General features: G+C 41.6%; 1 pseudogene; it reads right to left on the bottom strand.

The window, feature by feature from the left end:
* Window positions 1–4,573: 4,573 nt before the first annotated feature.
* LOC106726228 lies at window positions 4,574–6,326 on the bottom strand (annotated as a pseudogene).
* Window positions 6,327–6,926: the final 600 nt, after the last annotated feature.

Genomic DNA, 6,926 nt, shown 5'->3' with positions numbered 1-6,926 from the left:
CGTCAGCTGGGACCTGGAGGGTTCTCTTCTGAGTCGACGTGGGCGGTCCCGGCAGGAAACCCTTCGCTGGGGCGAGGCCAGGGTGGGATGTGAGCCTGCGCACTGCGCGAAGGGGAACGGGCGAGGCCGGTCGTGCGGGCGGGCAGCTGGGAAAGAAACCAATGTTTAAGGGTCTGTTAAACGTCTCCTCCACGCGGTGAGGCACGTATTATTGTTATCATTTACAGGTGAGAAGACACGCCAACCCTCCTCGCCCACTCTGCTAAACCCTGGCAGAGATGGGATTAGAAGTACCCCCTCCCTAATTTCTGTAAAATCTGGGAGATTGTCTCGAGGATTGAGATTTCAGATTACAGTGCCCGGTTGTTAATTATATTAATTTCGTCTCCAAAGAAGCCACACTTGCAAGCCTTGTACCTAACCTGTGGCTGGTGATGGGTTGCCATGGTGATGGTGTTCCGGTACCTCCTGGCTGTCAGCTCTCGCAGCCAGGAACAAGTCTGAGGTCGGGCAGTCAGTCCCTGGAAGGCAGTTCACGCACTGTCTCAGGAGTCTGGCAGGTTGGCCTCGTGATGGGTTGCCATGGTGATGGGTTGCCATGGTGATGGGTTGCCATGGTGATGGGTTGCCATGGTGATGGGTTGCCATGGTGATAGTGTTCTGGTACCTCCTGGCTGTCAGCTCTCGCAGCCAGGAACAAGTCTGAGGTCGGGCAGTCAGTCCCTGGAAGGCAGTTCACGCACTGTCTCAGGAGTCTGGCAGGTTGGCCTCCCCTGGAAGGTTGTATTTGTTAGGGTCTTCCTTCATAAGAAGGAGAGGGACTAAAATATCTTTTGTATTCACACATCCAAGACCCATAGTACCTATTTCTTAAGAAATTGCAAACAGTGATTTGAGGAATCCAGATACCATTACCTGCTTCAATCAGGCCACCTTTTCATCAGAAAAGTTTCCTGTTTCTGGAAATTGAATGCATTCCAGGACTTCAGGAGACCTTTTCATTAAAGTGCAAAAATACCTTCATATCTGTTACCAGTTTCCACACTGGTTATTAGCACTTCAACAGTGATGTGTTTAAAACTTCGTTAAGGGCAAGTATGAGTCACACAGTTTTCATCATTGTCACAATCCTGGGTGAGAAATCCAGTTTCTAGGGGAGATTCTGTTTCTGCCCTTGGGAAATACACAAAGTTTGTTAACCTGGATGTGCAAATGGGCAAATATTATTGCCTTGTGAGAGAAATGAAATAAGGAAATGTATTTTTTCTGTGACTAATATTTAAATTCTACAATGTCATCCTTAAAGTTATGAATGGCATTAGACAACACAAACCAAAACAAATGGGAACATTATGCCTTTGTATTTTATCCATATAATATGTATAATTAATGCTTAATGCTTTATGCAATTGTCTCTTTTTTTTTTTTTACTGACTTGAGAGAGAGGGAGAAACATTGATGTATAAGAGAAACATTGATCTGTTGCCTCTCCTTTGCCCCTCCTCCCCCGCACTACCCCCATCCCTATTCATTGGCTGATGCTCAACCAACTAAGTCACACCCGCCAGGGTTATGCAGTTGTCTTTTAAATCAGATAGAAGGGGGAAAAAAGAGCTACAAACAAAAGTACATTTATGTTGTCTTTTGGATTTATCTAAGCAGTTACACCTATTTGTGGTTTTTATTTTTTCACTAGAGGCCCAGTGCACAGATTTGTGCACCGGTGGGATCCCTCAGCCTGGCCTGCGCCCTCTCACAATCCAGGACCCCTCGAGGCATGTAGTAGTGCTCAAAGCAGCAGGCAGCCCTGGCTGGGCACCGCATCCACTCGTCCTGGCCCCATGGCGCCTGCCTCCGCTGCTGCTCAGTAGCGCTTCAGTAGAGGTGGGAAAGGCTCGCCACCACCGCAGCTGCGCTCCTCAGCCCTGAGCCCAGCATCTGGCGCCCAATGGTCAGCTGAGTGGTGCTCCCGCTGTGGGAGCACACTGATCACCAGGGGGCAGCTCCTGTGTTGAGTGTCTGCCCCCTGGTGGTCAGTGTGCATCATAGTGACCGGTCAAACGGTTGACCGGTCGCTTAGGGTTTTATATATAGAGATTTGTGATTGAGTTACTGTGTAGTCATTTCATTTTAGCCTGAAAGATTCCCTTTTGCATTTCTTATAGTGCAGGTCTGCTAGTAACACATTCTCTCAATTTTTGTTTATCTGGGAAAGTCTTAATTTCACTTTTATTTTTATTCTATTATTATACTATGTTACATTAGTTGATTTTGGATATTAAACCAATCTCGCATTCTTGGGAAAAAGCCCACTTGACCATTCTGTATAATTATGTTTAAATGTTGCTGGATTCTGTTTGCTAATATGTTGTTGGGAACATCTACATACATTTTTTTATTAAATTTATTGGGGTGACATAGGTCAACATGAGCATATAGGTTTCAGGTGTGGATTTCTATGTTACAAGATCTATATATTGCACTGTGTGCCCACCACCCAAAGTTAAATCTTTCCCTCTCACCATATATTAGGACTCCCTTTACCCTCCAATACATACATATTCATAAAATATATTGGTCTGTAGTTTTCTCTCTTTTGTAAAATGTTTTTATTCATTTTGGAGAAAGAGGAAGAGAGAGAGTGAGTGAGAGAGAGAGTGATGAGAGAGAACCATCAACTGGCCACCTCCTTCATGCCCCCTACTGAGGGTTGAGCCCAGAACCTGGGCATGTGCGCCAACCAGGAACCAAACCTCGACCTCCTGGTTCTTGGGTCAATGCTCAACCACTGAGCCACCGTGGCCGGACAGTTTTTTTCTTTCTTGTGAGGGCTTTCTCTGGGTTTGGTATCAGGATAATACTGGACTCATAAAATGAGTTGGGAAGTGCCCCTCTACTCTTTATGATAAGAATTTGTGAAAAATTGGTACTAATTCTTCTTTAATGTTTGGTGGAATATACCAGTGAAGCCATCTACTCCTAGTCTTTTCATTGTGGGTAGTTTTTTAAATTAATAATTCAGTATCTTCACTTATTATAGGTCTATTCAGAATATTTATTTCTTCTTGAGTCAGTTTTGGTAGTTTTATTTTCCTAGAAATTTATCCATTTCATCTAGGTTGTATATTTTGGTAGCATACAAATGGCCACAGTATTCTCTCACAATCCTTAATTATTTCTGTAAGGTTAGTAGTAATGTATTCTCTTTCATTTCTAATTCTAGGAGTTTGCATCTTCTCTCTTTTTTTCTTGTTTAGTCTAGCTATATATTTGTCAGTTTTGTTGATCTTTTCAAAGAACCAGCTTTTGGTTTAATTGGTTTTCACTATGTGTTACTATGTCATTAATTTCTGCTCTAATACTTATATTTTCTTCCTTCTGTTTGCTCTTGGTTTAATTTGCTCTTTTACTAGTGTATTATATTTATTGATTTGAGATCTTTCTTCTTTCTTTCTTTTTTTTGTTTGTTTTGTTTCTGTTTTTTTTTATTCTTTTTAAAAAAATATTATAATAAGTATTACAAAGGGTATTACATATGTGTCCTTCCCCCCCACTTCTTTCTTAATATAGATATTTACAGTTATAAATTTCCATCTAAGCACTGCTATAGCTGCATCCCATGAATACTGATATTTCTTCATTTTCATTCACCTGAAAGTACTTTCTAATTTCTCAAAAATGATTGATAGTGTTTTTATTTGACCATTTTGGACATATTATAAAGAATATAATCATCCTCCATTGTTTCTGTTAAGAAGTTTGCTAATCTTATTAGAATTCCCTTGTATGTAATGAGTCATTTTCTCTCAATGCTTTCAAGATGTTTTTCTTTAACTTTCAGCAATTTTATATAATGTATCTGTTTGTGGACCTCTTTACATTTACCCTACTTGGATTTTGTTGAGCTCCCTGGATGTGAAGGATTTATATTTTTTTAAATTTTTATTTATTGATTTTAGAGAGAGGGAGAGAGATAGAAACCTTGATTTGTTGTACTACTCATATATTCATTGGTTGATTCATTTTTTAATTTTAATCCTCACCCAAGGATATGTTTCTATTGATTTTTTGAGAGACAGGAAAGGGGGGGGGCATTGATGTGAGAGAAAAACATTGATCAGTTGCCTCCTGTACATGCCCCAACCGGGAATCAAACCTGCAACCTTTTGGTGCATGGGACAACACTCCAACCAACTGAGCCACCCAGCCAGGGCTCATTGGTTGATTCTTTTTTCTTTTTTTTCGCCTTTGATCAGTTTTCATTCAAAATTAGTTGTCCAAAGTGATTTGATTTTTTTAAAATATATTTTATTGATTTTTTACAGAGAGGAAGGGAGAAGGATAGAGAGTTAGAAACATCGATGAACACATCGATCAGCTGCCTCCTGCACAACTCCCACTGGGGATGTGCCCACAACCAAGGTACATGCCCTTGACCGGAATCGAACCTGGGACCCTTCAGTCCACAGGCCAACGCTCTACCCACTGAGCCAAACCGGCTAGGGCGGTGATTTGATTTTTATGGACTAAACAAATTTAAGTTTATGCTGTAGGTTTCTTTTCTTCTGCTTCATTCAAAATTAGTTGTCCAAAGTGATTTGATTTTTATGGAATAAACAAATTTAAGTTTATGCTGTAGACTTCTTTTCTTCTGTAGTGGGTTTCTTTTCTGTGGGCTTCTCAGCTGCTGGTTTCTTGGTAGCTACAGCCTTTTTTACGCACCAAAGGCTTCTTCTGCTTCTTAATGCCAACAGCCTTCTTTCCTTTCTTCCTTACCACAGGCTTCTTGCCTGGAACCCCCTTCTGATCTGACTTGGCTTTTAATCTGCTGCTGCTCTATCCACCCAGAGCTTGTGGCTCTTGGCCCGTTGAAGAATGGTGTTTCTGGTGCATATTCTTTGCGTACAGGTTTAGCTTCAACGTGATTCTCAGGTCTTTCAGTGGATTCTTCTTCAGGACTCTGCGATGAATCTTCTTGCGTGGGACTCAGAGGGCTCTCTGGATCACTGGGCTTTTCCAGATTCTGCTGGGGTCTATATTAAGCATCTTGTGCATGGGAGGTTGTACTCTTGAGGGAGGCAGCTTTACGCTAAGTGCCATACCCTTCATCTAACTTAGGGAAAGCACTTTCAGTCCAAATGCAGAAACTACCCAAAAGCCCACCAGGAGCAAGTTTCAAAAAGTTCAGTTTGCTTACATTAAGAAAAGTAATTCCAGGGATGTTTCTGAAGGCTTCGATGATACCAGTGTCCTCATTATAGATGATGCAAGGTCTCCTGTGCTGGCTCCAAAGATGGTTTCTCATTTTGCTCTTGGCAGCTCTTATTTGCTGAGAGGCGTAGACCTTTTTGATATCATTCCAAGGCTCCATTTCTTCAGAAGCAAATAGACTTCTTGGTTTTCTTGTAACCTTCAATTTTATCTTCAACCACCAAAGGAAGTTCAGGAACTTCCTCAATAAGATGACATTAAAAAAATTTTTTTATTGACAAGATGGTTTCTCATTTTGCTCTTGGCAGCTCTTATTTGCTGAGAGGCGTAGACCTTTTTGATATCATTCCAAGGCTCCATTTCTTCAGAAGCAAATAGACTTCTTGGTTTTCTTGTAACCTTCAATTTTATCTTCAACCACCAAAGGAAGTTCAGGAACTTCCTCAATAAGATGACTTTAAAAAAATGTTTTTATTGACTTTTTTTTTTTTAAGAGGGAGAGGGATAGAGAGCTAGAAACATCGATGAGAGAGAAACATCATAGATTGGCTGCTTCCTCTATTGCTCCTACTAGGGGTCGAGCCTGCAGTCTGGGCATGTGCTCTGACTGTAAATTGAACCAGTGACCTCTTAGTTCCTGGGTCGATGCTCCACCACTGAACCACACAGGCTGGGCTACATGATGACCTTTTGACATGACCAGTGCTGGTAAGGCTGAGGCAGCCACGGCAGAACAGATGGCATATCACTTCTGTGTTGTGTTCACTCTGTGGTGCCAATGGTGCCAGTTTTGATTGGTGCAAACAAGCAGCCACCATGACACATATTTCTGAAAGCACCCAGGCCAGAACGATGAATTTCACCATCTTGAATTCTGGGAATTTGAGCTATAGCTCTGCCAGTACCCCAAGGCTCAACACTGGTTTGATGACCTGCCAATTCACTGACAGCATTGGGCTGTCTATTGTTTTTGTGCAAGTTAGTGTGAGAAAAGTTCACAATATCTGGTCTAATAAGAGCCTTGAACACAGCAGGCAAAACGACATTTTTGCCAGATGATTCCCCCTTTTTGGAGTACACTGATATCAGTGGACGAGCACATGCCATGGCATGGAGAGAAGGCCACACTTTTCTCAATCGGGGACCCTCACAGGGAAAGGTCATTGATTGATTCTTATATGTGCCCACACCTTGGTGCATTGAGATGATGCTCTGACCAACTGAGCCACCTGGACAGGATGGTTATTGTTTTTTAATAACTTTGAGAAGTGTTCAGCCATTATTTCTGGGAATATATACTAGAGGCCCGATGCATGAAATTCATGCAAGGGGCTCGGCCCTCACAGCCACAGTAGCTGCCTCGCACTCACAGCCCCAGCTTCGTCTGGAAGGTCCTTCGGCTGTCCGGTCTAATTAGCATATTATGCTTTTATTATTATAGATATATTTCTGTCTATTTCCCTCTCCTTCTGGTGTGTCCATCCTACATTTCTCTGAGGCTTTTTTCATTTATTTTTACTCTTTCACCTCTCTATTCTTTGGCTTGCATCTCTACTGATCTATCACAAGTTTGCTTATTCTTTATTCTGCCAGTTCAGATCCACTTTTGAGTCCCTCTAGTGAATTTGTAATTTCAGTACTTTTGGTACACTAAGAGTACAGTAATATTGTACTTTTTAACTTCAGAATTTCCATTTGGTTCTTTTAAATTTTAT

This window comes from Myotis brandtii, unplaced genomic scaffold (assembly GCF_000412655.1).
Source record: "Myotis brandtii unplaced genomic scaffold, ASM41265v1 scaffold240, whole genome shotgun sequence".
In the NCBI taxonomy this organism is placed as follows: Eukaryota; Metazoa; Chordata; class Mammalia; order Chiroptera; family Vespertilionidae; genus Myotis; species Myotis brandtii.
The sequence above is the reverse complement of the archived record's forward strand: the minus strand, read 5'-3'. Positions and strand labels throughout refer to the sequence as shown.